Below are 20,115 nucleotides of genomic sequence, written 5' to 3' on the forward strand. Positions count from 1 at the left end.
CCCAGGGTAACCTACCAGGGGCTACATGAGCTACAGATTGTGGAGTACTATAGGGTGGACAGGAACAATCTACAACAAATTGTTGAGCTGTGCCAACCCCCACCTCACACACAGAACCAACAGAGGGCAACCCATCCCAGTGGATACCAAGGTATGTGTAGGCTTAAGAATACTAGCCACAGGTACCTTTCAAAGGGAAACTGGGGATATCATGGGGATCTCACAGGCATCAGCATACAGGGTACTCCACCAGTTACTGGATGCCATGTCAGCACATGCCAGTGAGCACATATATTTCCTCAACACCCATGAGGTGTTGACCAGCAATATGCGTCTCTTCCACCAAACAGAAGTAGTGGGTGCTATAGACTGCACACATATACATCAAAGCACCACCCAGTGAGCGGGGTAGGGTCTACATAAATCGCAAGGGCTTCCTCTCCAACAATTGTCAGGTCATGTGCAATGTCCAGGGCATTAACATGAATGTGTGTGCTGGCAGCCCTGGAAGCTATCGTGACTCCCACATCTGGCATATGACACAGCTGTACCAGTAATTTGCCAGTGGGGACATTCCATATGGCCACCTAGAGGGGAATGCTGGCTACGCACTGGAGCCGTGGCTGATGACACCCCTCAGAAATGCACATACACCTGAACAAGAACTCCATAATGAGGCACATGCACAAACCAGAATCATTATAGAGCATGTGTTTAGGATGCTCAAGTCATGGTTCCGCTGCCTGGACATATCCACTGGAGCCTTGCAGTACTCTACAGCTACATGTACACAAATGTTCATAGTATGTGCCTTGCTACACAATACAATCCCACGAAAACAGCTGCAGCAGGAACAGCACAGGGCAAGGCCACACAGCCCCCCACCATTGCCAAGGCCATTACAGACACAGAGTGACTCAGAGGAGGAACTACCTGAGCATGCCCCTGTAGGAAGGAGGCATACTCAGTATGCCCTGGCCTTGGCAAAGAGGCAATGCATAGCATATACACACTGATACATTAGGGACTCAGGGAATGACACCTCTCTTTGACTAGCACATACAGTAAAAGGGATACCAAACATGACACTACCTGTGCTTCACCATGTAAAAGGAGTGTACTATGTGCATCCAACATAGCTGGCCCTCCAGCACCACCCTCAATACTGGCCCAACCACAAGGTAAGTCACTCTTCCTATCAATTACTGAATGGAGTAGTATCTTCTGATAGTTGTATCAATGGTATGGACGCAAGCATGCAAGGGGACCGGGTGGCTGAATGGGATGGCAGCAGATAGCAGACGCCTATATGGGCAGCATAAAATCCATAACAGATACTGATGTCAACATACTAGGCAGTACTAGACAAGGTGACAAATCCCACCACAGTACATGTGGTTGCCCAAATAATTTAGGACACACACATGCATGTCAGTGAGGCTCACATACCCACCACCAGCCTCAGGCAGCAGGACAGGTGTAGATGACCATAAAGAAAGGCTGGGCTAAGGCCTCCAAATGATGGCAATGGTGAACAGCCCCCAGTCAGACCTACACAGACAGACAACAGCAGGTCTGGCAGTTGTATATTAGTTCTGAAGGGTAAGAAGTCTGAAATTGAAATGTAGGTCAATAAAACATAAGATCTGTACTCTACTGATATGCCTCCAGTCTGCATGATAGGTCAGAATATAATATAAAATGGAAGCCAACAGAGTACCAGAGATACCAGTACAGTCATAGCAAATGTTTAAAGTCATCAGGTGTGCCCCCACATAATCCTATGTAGAAATGCAGTAACATGTAAGTGTGAGGAATAATATCTGTGGAGCACAGATTGCCCGAGCTGGCCCAATCTACAGGATAGATTGTTGCATGTGTATAATATGCAAGTGTCTGTGTGTTAGGTTGTTGTGTTTTCAATATTGTCTGGAAGTGGTTAGCAGGTAGGCATGGAGGGTTGTGTCTCAGTGGCCTATGGGCAGTACTGTGGTTGACAGTGCCATGTTCTGACAACTGCAGTGCCAACCACAATGCTTCTCAGTGATACCCATGTCAGCAGTCATCCATATTCACTGTCCAGATGTCAATAACTGTCACTGTCTGAAAGATGGACATGCCATGAACGTGGCCTCATGCATACACACAGTACACAGGTGGAATTACCCTAGACAGAGTGCATATAATGTTACTGTCAACTGCACACAACTTTGGAATTGTACACACAGGTTAGCAGCACATTAGTTGTCCACATAGAATGGAATACTGGTGTAGTCTGGCCAATCACTGGCAGACCACAAAAGGCACAGTTCTAAAGTAATGAGGGACTGTCTGTGTCCACGCATAAGGCAGCATAACGGGGATGCCCCAGGTATATCTGTGAGTCAGCTGCAAGTAGCTTCCATATCACACATGCACTCAGCTCAACACACCATCAGCCACAGGTTTATCACAGGTCATATCCTTGCTGTTGGGAATGAGTGCAGTATGACCCCACTTCTGTTTGGGAATACCCACAGAATGCAGCATGATGAAGAGGGGTCCTATGCAGGTGTGTCCCTAGCTGTAAGCAGCATCCTTCGTGCATCCAGACCAATGGATCAATATGGACAGGAAGTATTGCCAGTAACACCTCACACATTTACCCTGTCACCCAGGGTAATCCACTGGCTTACAGCCTGGGAATGTATGAGTGACAGAATGCACTGTCCTGCTACAGATGGCCCGCATCACTAACAAATGGCCTATAGTCCTCTGTCAAAGGCCTGTGCCTCACCCATAGTGCCAATGTATGGTATCTCATGGGGTCCTAACTAACAGCCTAACACAGTCAACAGAACACAAATTCAAGGCCTTGTTGACAAATCCCAGTACCATGCAGCCCCCCCCCATGTCCTACTGCAAGAACTGTGGACAAATCCATAAATACCGCTGGGATGAAGGGCCAGCTATAGGGATACTTCTCAGATATTGTTTGCATAACGTTAGGAAGAGGATAGAATAACAGGTGGGGGTGTAGACGCATGGATGTCATGGAGTGTGTGAAGTCTGAAACTCTGATGTGTGCTCATACTACCCCTGCCTGCAAACCCATTAATGGGTGGCTACAAACCTGCTTGTATACCACAATGTGAAGGAGAACTGACCAGATATATGAGCCCTGTCTCTGGGTAACCTGATTGAATCTGTACATCTGAGAGTTATGGCCACAGCAGGATATGGCCATTTTGTTAATATGATATATGTACAAGAAGGGGATCCTCAGCCACCATACTACCAAGGTGCTGGATCATTTACACAGACCCGTCAGCAAGTGTCTGTAGCTACCCTTCCAGAATGACAGGAGTACAGGAGTATGCAAGAATGTGTAGGCTGCAGCCCACAATACTGGACTTAGCTCCATTCATCTTGCATTTCCCAGTAAATAACTGTGAGCAAATAATTATATCTGTCAGTAATTGATGACATAATACATCACAGTGTAAAACAGTACATATGTCTGAATATCTCTGCTAACACCAACCATGTAACACAAGCAACAAAGACAGCAATAGTTACAGTATTCCCCTATCTTTCGCCCATTGTGACTCCATATTGTCAACCTATCTACAGATATCCTGCGGAAACAGCTTGCTAGCTGTAGGTGTAGAACACCAAACCCTGGACTGGAGTACAACCCTACCTAGAATTAATTCACACACTCAATACAGAAGGTCATACTGGGCATGCTCTTACACTTAGAGAAATGAAGCCCATGTCTGACAACACAGAGGACTATACATATCTGTCATTTGAAGATGTCTGTGCACACGCACCAAATTGTACACCATTTATACTTCACACACACACATACACATTGGATAGGAATACTCACACAAAGGCCAACATACTATAATACGTCAAACATACACACACAGAGATGTGGGGAAAAGAGAGACAGGCAGCAACAGAGAGAATTCCATTATGAGGCCTGGTCCACCCTCTACACATCCCATTGGCTTATATCACATGATGTGCTGATGTCAATCACTGTAGACATTCCATTTGGTAGCCCTCAGCCCTATAGTGTCTGTGATGCTTGTGATAAACTATAGTACAAATAAGTATTCATGTAGCATTTGTAAACTCAGTCCTGTCAAATGTAAAGTTTTGTGTAAGTGAGTGTGTGAGTGTGCATTTCTAGAGGAATGATTTATGGCCCATTTACACACACTGCACTTCCTATTGCCCATGTTAACATTCCTGCTTGTGTCAGTCACTGTGAAATAACCCTTTTGGCTTGTTTCTGCCCTCTAAGCTTTGTGGTGCTTGTGATAACTGTGTAATATTGTAGTGTAGCAAACTAGTTAGGTAAGAGTTTTAATCCCAGACATTGCAACTGTTAAAGTGTGTGTGTGTGTGTGTGTGTGTGTGTGTGTGTGTGTGTGTGTGTGTGTGTGTGTGTGAGTGTGTTTGGAAATTAATGATTTTTAGGCCATTTACACTCACTACACCTCACATTCTCCTACCTTAGCACTCCTGCTGATGTCAGTCACCTTGAAATAGCCCCTTGGTCAAGTCTCAGCCCTATAAGCTCTGTGATGCTCACAATAACTGTGTAATACTGTAGTGTAGCAAACTAGTTAGGTTGGAGTTCTAATTCCAGACATGATAATTGTAAAAATGTATGTGTTTGTGTGAGAGTGTGTGTATGTCTTTACTAATACCTGATTTTGTGGACATTCACACTTACTAAACTTCCCTTACCCCTCCTTTAGTTCTGCTGCTTATGTCACTCACCTTCAAAGATACCTTTGGACAACTCTCCAACATATAAGTTCCATGGTGCATGTGATAAATGCGTAATGCTATAGTGTAGCAAACTAGCTCGATAGGAGTTCTAATCCTGGTCCTGGCAATTGTAAGAATGAGTGTGTGTGTCTTTGTTGATACCTGATATTGGGGTCATTCACACTTGCTACACTTCCCTTACCCCTCCTTAAGCATTGCTGCTGATGTCACTCACCTTCAAAGATACATTTGGACAATTTGCTAGCATGTAAGCTCTGTGGCACTTGCAATAACTGTGTAATACTATAGTCTAGCAAACTAGTTAGGTAGGAGTTCTAATCCTGGTCCTGGCAACTGTGAAAATGTGTGTTTGTGTGTGTTTTTGTTGACACCCGATTTTGGGGTCATTCACACTTACTACACTTCCCTTACCCCTCCTTTAGCACTGCTGCTGATGTCACTCACCTTCAAAGATACATTTGGACAGCTGTCCAACATATAAGCTCTGTGGCAGGTGCAATAAATGCATAACACTGTAGTAACAATACATAGCTAGGTAGTAGCTTGAAACTCTGTACTAGCAAGTGTTTGTGTGTGTGTGTGTGTGTGTGTGTCTGTGTTCAGTATCTTGTGTGGGTGTTGGTGTGATTGTGTAATAACAGGATCCATTGTGGGGTGGTTTTGCTACATTATTATATAGAGGACCTATATGTCCCAATGTCCACATTACAAGGCCAACAGTTGTCAAACACCATAGAGGTTGGTGTAGACAATCCACAGCCATAAATGTCTAGTGCCATGGCAATGACTATGTGACAGTATGGATTAGTGAACAATATAGGCAACCCTTATAATACTCATAGACCACTCTCCACCCATGGATCATACACAAACACACTTGGCTAGGCAGCAACCACTATATTGGTAGTTCTCCTGCAAATTGTCTCACAGATACTACCCATGGTGTGACTGCAGTGGACTACATGCCTATCAACCACAACAGTGCCACTGATATCAGAAAGTAGTTTAATGTGTTACATCTCCTGATGGATTGTGTGTTATGCAGTAAGTAAAAGGACATGGAACCCTGTTCCATCCCCTCAGTAGCCCAATCAATGTGTGGAGTGGCCCTTTTGCCATATTCCCCACTGGACGCCTGCAACATCTTAGAGTCTGCAAACATACCCCATAAAGGGAATACCATGCCTTATACACATGCCCTGTATGGACAGACACCAATAACTCCAATGAACCCCGTATCATACTGTCTATGTAGGTGCAATCACTACCTCAGTTACATAGCCAGGTCTCAACAAATGAGGTCAGGAATGCTACTTCTGAAGATATCAATATGTCCACACAACATGCCCCAGAGACCGCAAGCACACTTCCATGTTTCAGAGAACATGAATGTGGGACATGTGCACAACCCAGACATTGTCCATGTTATGGAATATAAATCACATACATGTGCAGCAGTGCACATCACTGGCCACCCACAATAGAAATCTGGATGAGTGGATGGGGAATGCAGTACCCACCACTGGGGACCACTCCAGTGACTATACTCCTGAGCCACAATAGGGACTATTTTCATGTGGCCTGATGCCAGGGTATTCCTTGGGTTAGCCTCGTACAGCCTTCAGGCCCATTCACCTACTACCCACCTATGAAGCAATGAACCTATAGATCTCAGTACTGACAAATGTGTGTGTGTGTGTGTGTGTGTGTGTGTGTGTGTGTGTGTGTGTGTGTGTGTGTGTGTGTGTGTGTGTGTGTGTGTGTGTGTGTGTGTGTGTGCGTGTGTGTGCGTGTGTGTGTGTGTGTGTGTGTGTGAATAGTAAACCCAGTGTGTTTGTTTGATGAATATCCCCTGTGGCTGTGGTTATTAGAAATTGGAGGTGTGTCCAAACCATAACACCTACTATTTTCCATTCTACAACAGATGTAAATCAACATATACGTATGTACAACCCTCAGTCCTATAATTTGTGAGGCATATGCAATCACTGTGTTACAGACCGGGGATTTCCGTGTACATATTGAATCCTGCCTATGACATGGTGGATGTGTCACCACACTGCCATACACCATGGTCATGCTGCAGGGCCACATCCTGGTGACACACAGATGCCTAGAATGGAAATGGGATGCAACATGTGAGAACACATTCACTCAGCACTTTACTCGTGGGGGGAGAGAGAGAGGTAAAGCTGGCACTAAATGTGTTGCCAAGACTGTGGCGAATATCTGCCATCTCAGGATAGGTATTAGGATTGTGCAGTAACTCGCAGCATTTGTGTTTAATGCTGTGGAGGTTGTTGATGTAACTATCAAAGGCTGTTGTGACTGTCATCATTGTCTACTGCATCTCTGCCATATTAGATGCCCGTAGGGGATTCCATGTGGGATCCAAAGTTGTGTTTGAGGCTAATAAGGGAGTTCAACAGTCATGGGGCACCACCTTTCTCTGTAACAGTGTCCTCCTTCTGATATATACTTTAGTAATGGCAGGGGACCATCACACTGTTTCCTAGTGTTTGGAGGACAGTGTCTGGGTTAGGTTGGCTCTGACTAGTACCATGCATTCATGTATCTGTTTGTACAGTGCATATGTGTATGATTCCACAGTCATGCAGCCATTTTCAATTGCCATGGGTGCAGTGAAGACATCCACCCCTGATTTCATGGCTGCAAAGCCAGCTTTGGAGAGGTTTTGCAAGGTGGTTACCTTTGTGGGGTGTGTGGTTGACATGTTGAGTTCCACGTTGATTACAGCCTGTGTGAATTTCACCATGCAGGAATTGACATATTTGGATGAGCAACAGTCCCAGATCTACGTAGTCAGCACAGGTCAAGGTTGTTGCATCCTGTACCGGGGGTCAGTATGAGCTGGTCCAGGGCAATGGAAATGATGACTCCCAAAAGTGTTGGGCCGCTGTACTGGTGCTTGGCTGCTTTCCCCAGGTGATGGAGGGGTAGTTGAAGACTCATACTATGTCAGTGTTGTGTTGGATCATCATAGATGGCAGGGTATTGAGAAATGTGCATTGACAGCCTAGGGACCTAGATGTGGACCCATAGCAGGCTATGGTCTGGATTGCACTATTACTCCAAGGCAGTTTTACTGGAAGTATCTCCAATGCAATATGATGGGATACTAGTCTGGAGGTGTTCCTACCCATAATGAATATGGAGACAACATCATCTGTGGAGGTGTGGTGTTTACATGTTTGGGGCCTGATAGATGTGGAATGTGTTATAGCCTGATACTGCAGGTCTACTGTCTGCTGCTCTGAACCACCTCTCCATTACAGCAGACATGTGTCCTCCACTCCAACGACTGCTCTGAGTGACTGCATCCTGACAGTTAGATGTCTACTGTTGAGTAGCATGACCCTCAGATTGCATACATGTGAAGCTGTTATGGTGGTAATAACATCAGGACCACTGCCTAATAAGGCATCATAGGGGTGGCAAAACACTTAGCCAGTACCCGGAAATCCAACGGTGATGGATGTAAGACATCTGCGGCAGGTCATTGGGTTTTGTCAATCATGTCATCCCAAGCAGAGAGGTACTGGATCCCCTGAGAATGACACATAACACTTAAGCCACTGTTGCAGTCAATCTGTTGATAGTACCACAGCATCATTCTGGGACACAGCTCCCAGGGCTACTGTCACACCTGCCTGGACCACATAATCAGAGAGTTCAACTATGTCCCTTGTCAAGTCATTCAAGCCCACATGGATATAAAGTGCTACTCATAGTTGTTGTTGTGGAGTGCCATGACTGGCTGTGTCATGTGTTGGATGCTGGCATGTGATAGATATTTGTCTGTTACCTGCTCCAAATTCAACTTATTGAGTGGGTTATGTGTGTGCCTCAGTATTGAGTTGCCCATGATCACTGTATTGTGCAAGGTGGTTAGCCTTAGGAGCTTAGGTTGAGGGACACACTGTGTAGGCTAAATATGTGTTGGCATGTACCATGTTGCAGTGTCTGAGTGGGTGTCTGTCTTGCTGGTCTGTGCTGTTTGGGTAAATGTCCATTCGATGTCTCTGGGAAGGTGGGTGTGTGGCTTCACTGTATGTCATGGCTGTCAAAGTGGGTGTCATGGTGAGCTGAGTGTTCCACATGGTGTGGTGCAGGTGTTGATCATATCCTCATGACCTGCTAGTCCAGTCTTTGATGGAGAGTACATATGTCCACGTTGAGTGATATATGGGTAACCCTTACAGGTCTGTGAATTTGGAGTTTAGAGGGGAGGGTTGTCTGTGTACATGAGGTAGTTGCAACAGTGCCTCAGAATGGACAAGTGCTCCAGGTTAATGGGTGAAAGCACAGATAACTGCCCTACAAACATGCCAGGAGGGGTGGACATAAGTAACAAAAACTGGGGCTACTTCTGTGATGAACAAGTACTGCTTACAGCTCCCAGGTGTGCCACACTTCTTGATACACTAACCTGGTGAAGTGCCAAGCCATAATGCTAGTTGAAGTGCAAGACAGGAAGAACTAGCATGATGTAGGGGTGGAACAGAAGGCAAACTGTCTGCCACCTGTAATAGTTTATCACAGCTGTGCAGTTACCAGCGGCTTTGGCAATATGAAAGCTCAGTAAGCTCTTTAGTGCATGTGGTAACTGCATAACACTATAGTAGACATACCTAGATAGGCAGGAGTTCTAATCCTTATGCTGGAAAATGTTTGTGTGTGTGTGAGAATCATATGTTGTGTGGCTTATACCATTTTGATGTCTACACCATACATGGCTGGTGACTACCTGCCGCTGCCATTACTTTATATAGTGTGGTAACAGCATCTGCCTCACATGCACTAGGTTAAACCATTGTAAAGTCCTCTGTACAGATGTGTCTGACATATCCATATGTTTGCAAGCTATACGTAGTGGGAAGCGATCTGTGTGCCTTAACAATGCCCATGGATGTGATATTATAGACAAATAGGCCACAGTGAGTATACTGACACATATGGCAGCATGAGTTCTCATACCTGACTGAAACATCATGCTGATACAATGTCTGCCACCCTTACAGGTGGCCTGCTTTAAAGATGCAATAAAAGAGTCCAAATGCATGGTTTTACAAGTGAACTGTTCCCGCTATGGGTCTCTCTCTCTCTCTCTCTCTCTCTATATATATATATATATATATATATATATATATATATATACATACATACACACACACACACACATATATATATATATATATATATATATATATATATACATACACACATATATATATATGTATATAAATATATATATATATATATATATATATATATATATATATATATATATATATACACACACACACACACACACACACACACACACACATATATGCATATATATATATATATATATATATATATATATATATATATATATATATATATATATATATATATATATATACACTCACACACACACACACATATATATATATATATATATATGTAGACATGTATATCATACTAGTACTCACAATTAACATGTGGATATATGCGACATACCATTAGCTGGCCTAGCATTGTCACAGTCAGTGTTGTTCAAACCACATCCAGAAGTAGTCTTATGTGACTCACTCAGGGGCGCGAGCTGTGTTTTATATCACTACTGATAGATTCAGATGCTATGGCCATAAGTTCTGATCAGCAGTATATCCGTACAGCAAGTGTTGTTGGGAAATATTTGTTGAACTTCCTATTTACGTCTTTTACATACACCCTACTGCAGTCCATTATATGATTACTTGTTTCTCATACCTTTTTTCTTTGCCTGTTTCAGTTGCTGTATTTCACAGTTATATGGGTGTGTCTCACCAATGTCTTTTTGTAGTCTGGTTGTGATGGTCTTGCTTTTTGTTTTTCTTTCTTTCTTTATTTTTTCTTTCTTTCTTTCTTTCTTTGTTTCTTCCTTTCTTTCTTTTTTTCTTTCTGTCTCTGTATCTCTCTCTCGCTCTCTCTCTGGTAGATGTAGAAAAATACATCTGTTTTGCATAGGCAGCAGCTTGACTTTTGTAGGTAATGCTCATGATCAACTGATGGCCTGTGCACAAATTGAAGTCCCCCACTTGCTAACTGCATGTGGAACAGCTGTGGTATCATTCCTATAGCCAGTTGCATGGAAACACACTCCTATAATTAAGCACTTCATATGGGTGTTGGCCCTTTTCCTTCACTGTGAGCAAGACTTCATGTGGGTGTCTGACAAACAGCATCAGAGAGGGTAGTTGGAAATACCTCTTACAACAAATACTGTAGAGACAGGCCAACAAACTGGAGGGGGTGTTCCAGACATGGGGAGAGAATGTAAGTATTGCTATTCTACATTTGAAATAATGTTAGTTTAACAGGGTTTGTGTGAATATGACTTTTTTGCATGATTTAAAGTCTGACATGACTGCGTTATGTGGTTGAGAAAACTTTCACCTGTAGGGCTGTCTGCAGACTGGCCAGAGTTTGGAGTCTTAGATTTGCTGTGTGTTACTCACACATTTTCTGTCTTTATAAATGCAGTAGCATACTCTGATGATTGCAGTCAATAAATGGTAAAATCCATGTGTGTTACTGACTTCATATCCCTCAGAACAGATATGTTACAAAAAACCCTGTTACACCAGCAATTTTCTCATTTTATAACAGCAATATGTCAATAATAGCCCTGTGTTTGTGCCTCTGTCCCCAAAGTCTGTCACCCTTTGTCCATATGTCATGCAGTAATTGGTGGATATGTACAGTATATCATTATTTACTGACATCATTCCTGATATCAAGTCAGTGATATATCAGACTGCTAGACATGTTATGTACAGGAGGCCTTATATTTGAGGACAAATCCTGGACATCCTGTTGTAGTCTGTACAGTAGTGAGATCTGTGTACTTATGGTGATTGTTGACAGAGTGTCAGTATTGTGTAGCAGTGTATTGTGAATATGTTATTTGGCCTGTGTACAGACTGGAGTAGATGTCAGTGTTCTTGGTTCTGTTCTAATGTTGCATGCTGCTCCAGTTTCTGGTACCCTATCAGCTTATATGCTTGTAGGGCCAGAGTTAGACATGTCCCATACCACAGTCAGGCATCAGACTACACTGTGATTTGGGCCAGTATATGTAGGGTTAATGTGTGAGTGACAAACATGATGATGGGTTTTGTTCACACAGTCCATATACTGTACTATTAATTAGGCATAACATTATGTGACTGTGTTGACATTGGTTGTGGGTATTCACTTTCACACTGGTGTCTGTTACTCCATGCTGCTACATGCCTGTAGTGCCTGCATATATTTGCAATTACATGTGTATTCCCCCATAGGAAAATTGGGTTAGTGTTTTGGCAGTCTGCCTGTAGTTTAGACAGTGCTTGGTGACATGCCTAGTAGCTCAGTGTATTCACCCTAGTATGTCATGTCCTGATATTTGTTAGATGTACTGTTGCCTGGCCGCCATATGTGTTGTGTATTTCTGACAAAGCAGTGGGATGCTGTGAAGATGTATGTCATTAACTAGTGGGAAGTATGTGGGCTTGGGTCCTCTGCTTCTCCAGTGAATATATGTTAGGACAGACAGAAGGGTATGAATGCATCAGCTGTGTGATCTTATCTGCTCCAGTATTTGTGATCTATCCCCATTTTCATGGCTTTAAACATCCCCTTTGTCAGGCTTGGTCCACATGTCTTGCAATAAGGAGTTTTGTGTATACCTCTCGACTGACCAGATTATTTCAGACTATCCACGTTTACTGCTCATATTTCTGCTCCAGTCCACAGAATCATTGCTGTGATTTGTGTGCTACTTCACTATAATGATTTTATGATGTCTGTCAGTAACTGATGGCGTACATGTCAGTTTCAGAAGACCCTTCCTTCAGAACATGTATGTTGACACAGACCTTGTTACTGTATCAACATTCTACATTTATAACTGCACTACTTACATTACATTCCCTTACACTAAGAGGTTGAGAGTTATGGTGCTGAGGTATGACTCCATTACATGTTATGGGCATATGTTTTATATATATATATATATATATATATATATATATATATATATATATATATATATATATATGTGTGTGTGTGTGTGTGTGTGTGTGTGTGTGTGTGTGTGTGTGTGTGTGTGTGTGTGCGCATGTGTGTGTGTTGTGTGTACATATATATATATATATATATATACATATATATATATATATATATATATATATATATATATATATATATATATATATATATGTATATATATATATATATATATATATATATATATATATTATTTTTATTTATTTTTATTTTACATTTGTTGACCGGGCTAGTCTAGCTGGATACATGTCCATTTTCAGTAGAGGCCTGGGGAGAAAAGCTCCACAAAAGGACAACAGATATTATGCTTGTTATACAAAAGAATAAAAAGTACAAGTAATTACATTGTTATGAAAAAAGAAATATATATGTAAAAAAAATATATATATATATATATATATATATTTTTTTTTTCTCTCTCTCTCTCACATTATTAGTAAAATTGGAAAAACAACAGCGCTAAAGAAAAGTTAGTTAAGATTAGACAGTGTGGAAGATGGAAAAGGAGAAAAAAGTTTAATCAGGGTTAGTACAAGGGCAGAGCCATTGGGAATTTAGCCAGATTATAAGATGCTTCTTGAAAGTATTTAATGAGGTCATTGCAGTAATTTCCCTAGGAAGTTTGTTCCAGACAGGTGCAATACAGTTGGCAAATAGACTATTCCCAGCTTTGTTGTTGGATTTGAAGGAGTCTGCTAGAAGCTTGGTGGCAGAGCGTAAGGAAGAGATGTTTTATAAGGTGTAATAAGAGAGCTAAGTATAGTAGTATTTGAAGGCTGATAGAAGATTTTGTGGGTGATGGTTAATTGCTTAAGTAAAATCTGATTATGAAGTTCGAGCCAGCCTAGTTGTTTAAGATTAGAGCAATGATGGGTGCGAAAGGGGGTTCCTGTTGCAAATCTGGCTATATTATTGTATGCTGTTGCTAGTTTATTGTAATTAGCTTTAGATAAGTTTGAAAAGATAGGTGAGGCATACAGAAGAGTGGAGAGTAGGTGTGTTTGTGCTATAGTGCTTCTGGCTAAGATTGTGAGGTAGGGTTTAAGCCTATAGAGTGATCCAAGTTTTCTATTGACTGACTTGATGGTTAAGTTAATATGGGAATCAAAGTTAAGATGGTGGTCAATTGTGACCCCAAGGAGTTTGGTAGTGGGTTCTGGGGATATTACAGTGCCATTATTAGAAGTTATGTTAAATGTAAAAGAAGATGATTTTTGTGTAGGTGTAAAAAGTAATAATTTAGTCTTTTTGGGGTTCAGTAAGAGGCAATATTGGTGAAACCAGTTTTGGCTGCTGTAAAGACTTTTGTGTAGTAACTTGAAGCTCAGTTGGGGAGGAAGCTGAACATATCAGTGTAGAGTCATCAGCATATTGAATACAGATGGAGTATGGAATGGACTGATGTAGGTTGTTGATAAAGATGGAAAAAAGGAGAGGTCCAAGTATTGAGCCTTGTGGTACTCCTATTTTGGGAGAGGTCCAAGTATTGAGCCTTGTGGTACTCCTATTTTGATTGGAAGAAGAGAGGATAAGTGATTTTCCCAAAGTACTGCTTGTTGTCTATTATTCAAGTAGGAATAAAACCACTGGATAGTCGGAGAGTCTAAGTTAAATGATTGCAGGGTATTTAGTAAGAGAGGATGGTTAACCATATCAAAGGCCTTTGAGAGGTCTAAAAATAGAGCTGAGGAAAGTAAGTTGTTGTTCCGGTTTTTATTAATATTGTCAGTGAATGATAATAGAGCAGTGGTGGTACTGTGTTGAGGTCTAAAGCCATGTTGGCAGTCTGCTAGAAGATTGTTTTGGAGGAGATGATCAAGTAATTGCCTATGAACACATTTTTCCATGATTTTAGCTAGTGGAGAAAGAAGAGCTTTGGGACGGAAGTTAGAGAGCTCGTTCGAGTTACCACCCTTATGAAGTGGAATGATGTGAGAGACCTTCCAGAGGGTGGGAATAGTTTCTTCAGTTATAGTTCGGTTTATTAAAATGGAGACAGGAAAGGCTAGTGCTTTGGCTCCTATTTGTAGGTACTCAGCTGGGATGAGGTCAGCTGAGGGGGTGCATGGTTTAAGTTTGGTAAGTAAGGTATAGATGAGATCTGTCGAGACAGGTTGTAATTTGAAAGAGGGGGGTTTATCATTAAGGAAGTGAGGTACTTGAGTGGATTTTGGAGATAAAGTTGATGCCAGGGTAGTGACAGTGTCTAAGAAAAATGAGTTGAAAGTGTCAGCAATTTGTTTGGGTGTAGTTTGAGTGAGGTTAGAGGGAGTTGGTGTTTTGGAATGGCCAGGGTGAAGAAGTTTGTTAATACCCGCCCAGAATTTTTGAGGATTTTGACGTTGGGTGTGTTGGAATTCCCATTAGTAATTTTTTTTATCTTGGAATATTAGTTTCTTTGTTTTGTTTCTAAGTTGTTTAAAGATTATGTGGTCAGCTGGGTTTTTGGTAGATCTCCATTTGTTCCAAGTCTTATTTCTAAGTAGCATTTTTTGTTTGGTTTCTTTAGATAACCAGGGAGCAGTCTTAGCTTTGGTTTTTATTAGTCTTTTGGGGGCATGGAGGTTGAGAATTTGGAGGAATTTGTTGTTGAAATATGAAACAGCCTCATCAAGAGGTAAATATTTTAGAGGAGACCAATTACAAGCTTTGAGTTCTAGGTGGAAGTCGGCTTGTTTGAAATTTGTTTTGTTCCTGGTAGTTCTGAGTTGAATATTATTGGCTATATTGCTCTTTAGTCTGTTGATGAAAGTGATTAAATGGTCACTAATATTATCCGGTAGTGTTCCTGTGGTATAGGTCATTGGGTTGCAATTAACTAGTATCCAGTCCAGGATGCTCTGTTTAGAGCTGATTTTGTCTATTCTTGTAGGGATGGTAATCAGTTGATGAAAGCCATAGAGATTTATATGTGAAGAGGGTATTTGGGAAATACAAGAATTCCAGTCAATATTAAAGTCTCCTAGTAGTATAGTTTCCTGAGGGAAGGAGGTTGAGAGCCAGCTAAGAAGGTTTTCAAGGGTGTTAATGTTATTTCCTGGTGGGATGTAACAGCAAATGATATAGATGGATTTATTTGTATTCAATTGTAATTTGGTCATTAAGATTTCACTATTGCATAGTGAGGGAGGTTTGGTATCTAGTAGGGTAACCAGTAGTTCAGTTTTATAAAGTACTGCTACCCCTCCACCCTTTTTGATATTGCGGTCAAGTCTAATGATATTATATCCTGGTGGTATTATGTCAATGTCTTTGGTGTCTGCCTTTAGCCAGGTTTCAGTTAGGCAAAGGATATCAAAGGAGTATACGTCAAGGAGGGCATGGAGTTGAGTTGTTTTATTATTCAGGCTACGAATATTAAGGTGGGCTATTTGAAGGGAAGTGGGGCTGGAGGGAAGACAAGAATAAGTTGCCTGTTTAATTGCGGGGATAGTAGGGTAATATGTATTTGGGCCTGGATTGGGGTGAATGTTGCCATAAGTGAATAAAAGTTGTTGGTGACTATAGGTATGTTTGCAAAGTTTGGAAAGTAATGGCAAAGGCTTCACAAGTTGAAAAAACTTGATATGTGTTGCTCTGTGGTATTGAGGTTTAAGGTATGAAGAAGATGAGGTAATGTTGCAGTGAGATCGTTGGGTGTATTCATAATGGGTGTTAGTTTGTTTTGCTGTTAGATGGGATAGAGTAAGCTTTCTATTTTCATAGAAGGTAAGGGAGTAGGAGATGAGAAGAGTATTTAGGAGTAGGATGGAGTAGAGAAGGATGTTATATCTGGAAATGCTTGGGTTATACATAGTAAGTGAATGTGTGGTCAAGGAAACAGGAATAGGATGGCCAGGGGATAGGGAAATAGTAGGGTAAAGCTAATTAATCTTGTTATCTTATAGGTTGATGTAGCACTGGATTCGGGTGTGGAGATAGAGAGGTAATAGGGTGGAGCTAATTAAGTCTGAGATGTTATTGGTGGAAATAGTAGTGGGATGGGTTATACACGTATAAGTGTAGGGCCACTGGGGGTGGGTGGGAATTGGGGGTAGGGTAGGGGAGCGGAGTGAGCCCGCAGGGCGAACGGAGCGGGTAGAGCAAGGAAAGGTAAGTTGCACAAGAAACAATCAGTTAGCTTGATTGTGAGGTGGGTCAGAGAGACCTGGAGGGAAGTTAGAGTGTACAGACTAAGCTAATACAATAATGGATTCCTGAGCATTACCACAAAAAGGGGTAAATGAAGGGAGGGCAGGAGGGTCAAAAACATATATTATACATACAACTACAGGAAGGTATAAGCAGAGAGATGTTGGTATATATTCCCTTCTAGGTCTATCTTTACTAGGTGAGGAAAAACAGAGCTAGGGAGAAAGTCTCAGGACGGGACAAGGTAGCATTACATTGGGTAAGTACTCGAAACTGTAAAGTAAGTTTCGCCGAGGGCGGGAATACCAAATTGGAAGGAAAGCAGACTTATGCTGCCATCTAGTGGCCTTAGGATGTAATTACTACCTAAGATATCAAGCTGATGAAAACGGGCAAGGGTAACAAAGTAGCGGAGATGAAAGGGAAGTAAGGGTTATGTTAAGCTGCTGGCGGACACGAGGCAGAGCCCTATCCTCACAACTAAATGTCCCCAGAATTGGTACAGACAGTAAATACTGATTAGATAGTAGCACTAGTAGGAACATACATGTAGCAAATCTTATTCAAGATGCTGTAATGGGTTCCGTGGAGAAACCGGTATTTCGCTCTACTGGTGGCAGTTCAATGGAGGGCAGTCCGCTGGGCAGGTAACCTCAACAGGAGAGGACTAGTACACCCTACAGTAGGCAAGCTGAAAGGAAAATAATTCGTTAGAATAGTGAACTTACAATAGTTATCAGCTCTATGTGAGAGCGAGCAGGTTTTAAGCTAGCATGTAGATAGTATCAGTATGGTAGTGTCTGAGAACAAGAACTAGCAAAGGATGAGGTGTTAGAACACATTAACAGAAAGAAGAATCAGTTAAACACAGATGAAGGAGTCAAACAGTTAAGAAGATGAACAATGAATGTTGAAGGTAGAAGGAAAACAAAAGCACTGTAGTAGGTAGCAAAAGACCACGCTCTACAACAGTCTACAATGTGTTATGCAGTAAAGAGATACCCTGCTGTGTGATACACACATCCAGATCTATCAGATTATAATTCTAGCAAAAATATTAATAACTCAGTACAATTGTAAATGCAAACAACTGAACGACATTGGAGCGCATTAACCTTAAAGTATAACTAAGCAGAATACTAGGCAGGTTTTAGTTCTAAAAAAAAATGCTAAAACAGGTACGAAGTAAAAGCAATCAATTGATCGACCTCAGAGCGCACTAACTTAAAGCAAGCTATGCATAACACAATTGTCAGGTTTTAGTTCTAAGGAATGTTAAAACAAGGTATAATGTAAAATCAATTAACTGAACGACCTTTGAGCGCACTAACATAACAAAGCAAAGCTTTGCAAAACACAATTAGTCGCTCAAACGCCACTGTAGTAGGCTAGAAAAAGGATGACATCAGGCAGCCAAAAACTGGTAATGCAGCATTTAGACTCACTAATATTACTCAAGTATCTAGTCTCGATTGCGTTTACACAATAGTAGAACAACAGCATAAAAACAGGTCTAGACAGATATGCAGAAAAAGCACAGACCAAAAACCTGTGCAGACTGAGTCAATAATAATAATAATATTCCATCTACAGTACATTTAAGTAGTCACCAATATTCCGAAGTTTAAATACTGTTGTAGTTTAAACAAAACACTTAGGTCTAATTAGCAAGGATGAGGAGCTGGTTATCGCAACTACGATAAGCCTCTAGCTAGTCACTAACAATCTATATCGCTGTAGGTAATACGTACAGAGTTTTAAGTCACTATTACAGATTCTACAGCTGGTATCAAAAAGAGAAGGTAGTTCATACAAACAATACAGTAGGCAGCCAGGTTATATCCCACATTCAGCAGTTATAAGAGGTACTCACCTACGGGCAAGCCAGCAGCGTGCAGGACGGGCAGTTAACCTGGGGAGTAGGTATTTAAAAATGGCGCCTCACCTGCTAGGGGCTCTATAAAGACTTCGGAGTGGGAAAATTAGGAGGCAGGTAGGCTGGGGGGGGAGCTAAACCTACAAATGAAGGACAGGAGAAGGAGATGACTAATTGGCAGGGATTAGTGTGTGGAAACTTAGGCCAGGGGAACAGAGCAAGGAAAGGTAAGTTGCACAAGAAACAATCAGTTAGCTTGATTGTGAGGTGGGTCAGAGAGACCTGGAGGGAAGTTAGAGTGTACAGACTAAGCTAATACAATAATGGATTCCTGAGCATTACCACAAAAAGGGGTAAATGAAGGGAGGGCAAGAGGGTCAAAAACATATATTATACATACAGCTACAGGAAGGTATAAGCAGAGAGATGTTGGTATATATTCCCTTCTAGGTCTAGCTTTACTAGGTGAGGAAAAACAGAGCTAGGGAGAAAGCCTCAGGACGGGACAAGGTAGCACTACATGGGGTAAGTACTCGAAACTGTATAGTAAGTTTCGCCGAGGTTACTTCTCTTAAGGGCGGGAATACCAAATTGGAAGGAAAGCAGACTTATGCTGCCATCTAGTGGCCTTAGGATGTAATTACTACCTAAGATATCAAGCTGATGAAAACGGGCAAGGGTAACAAAGTAGCGGAGATGAAAGGGAAGTAAGGGTTATGTTAAGCTGCTGGCGGACACGAGGCAGAGCCCTATCCTCACAACTAAATGTCCCCAGAATTGGTACAGACAGTAAATACTGATTAGATAGTAGCACTAGTAGGAACATACATGTAGCAAATCCTTATTCAAGATGCTGTACAGGGTTCCGTGGAGAAACCGGTATTTCGCTCTACTGGTGGCAGTTCAATGGAGGGCAGTCCACTGGGCAGATAACTTCAACAGGAGAGGACTAGTACACCCTACAGTAGGCAAGCTGAAAGGAAAATAATTCGTTAGAATAGTGAACTTACAATAGTAATCAGCTCTATGTGAGAGCGATCAGGTTTTAAGCTAGCATATAGATAGTAGCAGTATGGTAGTGTCTGAGAACAAGAACTAGCAAAGGATGAGGTGTTAGAACACATTAACAGAAAGAAGAATCAGTTAAACACAGATGAAGGAGTCTAACAGTTAAGGAGATGAACAATGAATGTTGAAGGTAGAAGGAAAACAAAAGCACT

The sequence above is a fragment of the Protopterus annectens genome, chromosome 7.part0 (genome assembly GCF_019279795.1).
Source record: "Protopterus annectens isolate FY-2018-M chromosome 7.part0, PAN1.0, whole genome shotgun sequence".
Classification (NCBI taxonomy): domain Eukaryota; kingdom Metazoa; phylum Chordata; order Ceratodontiformes; family Protopteridae; genus Protopterus; species Protopterus annectens.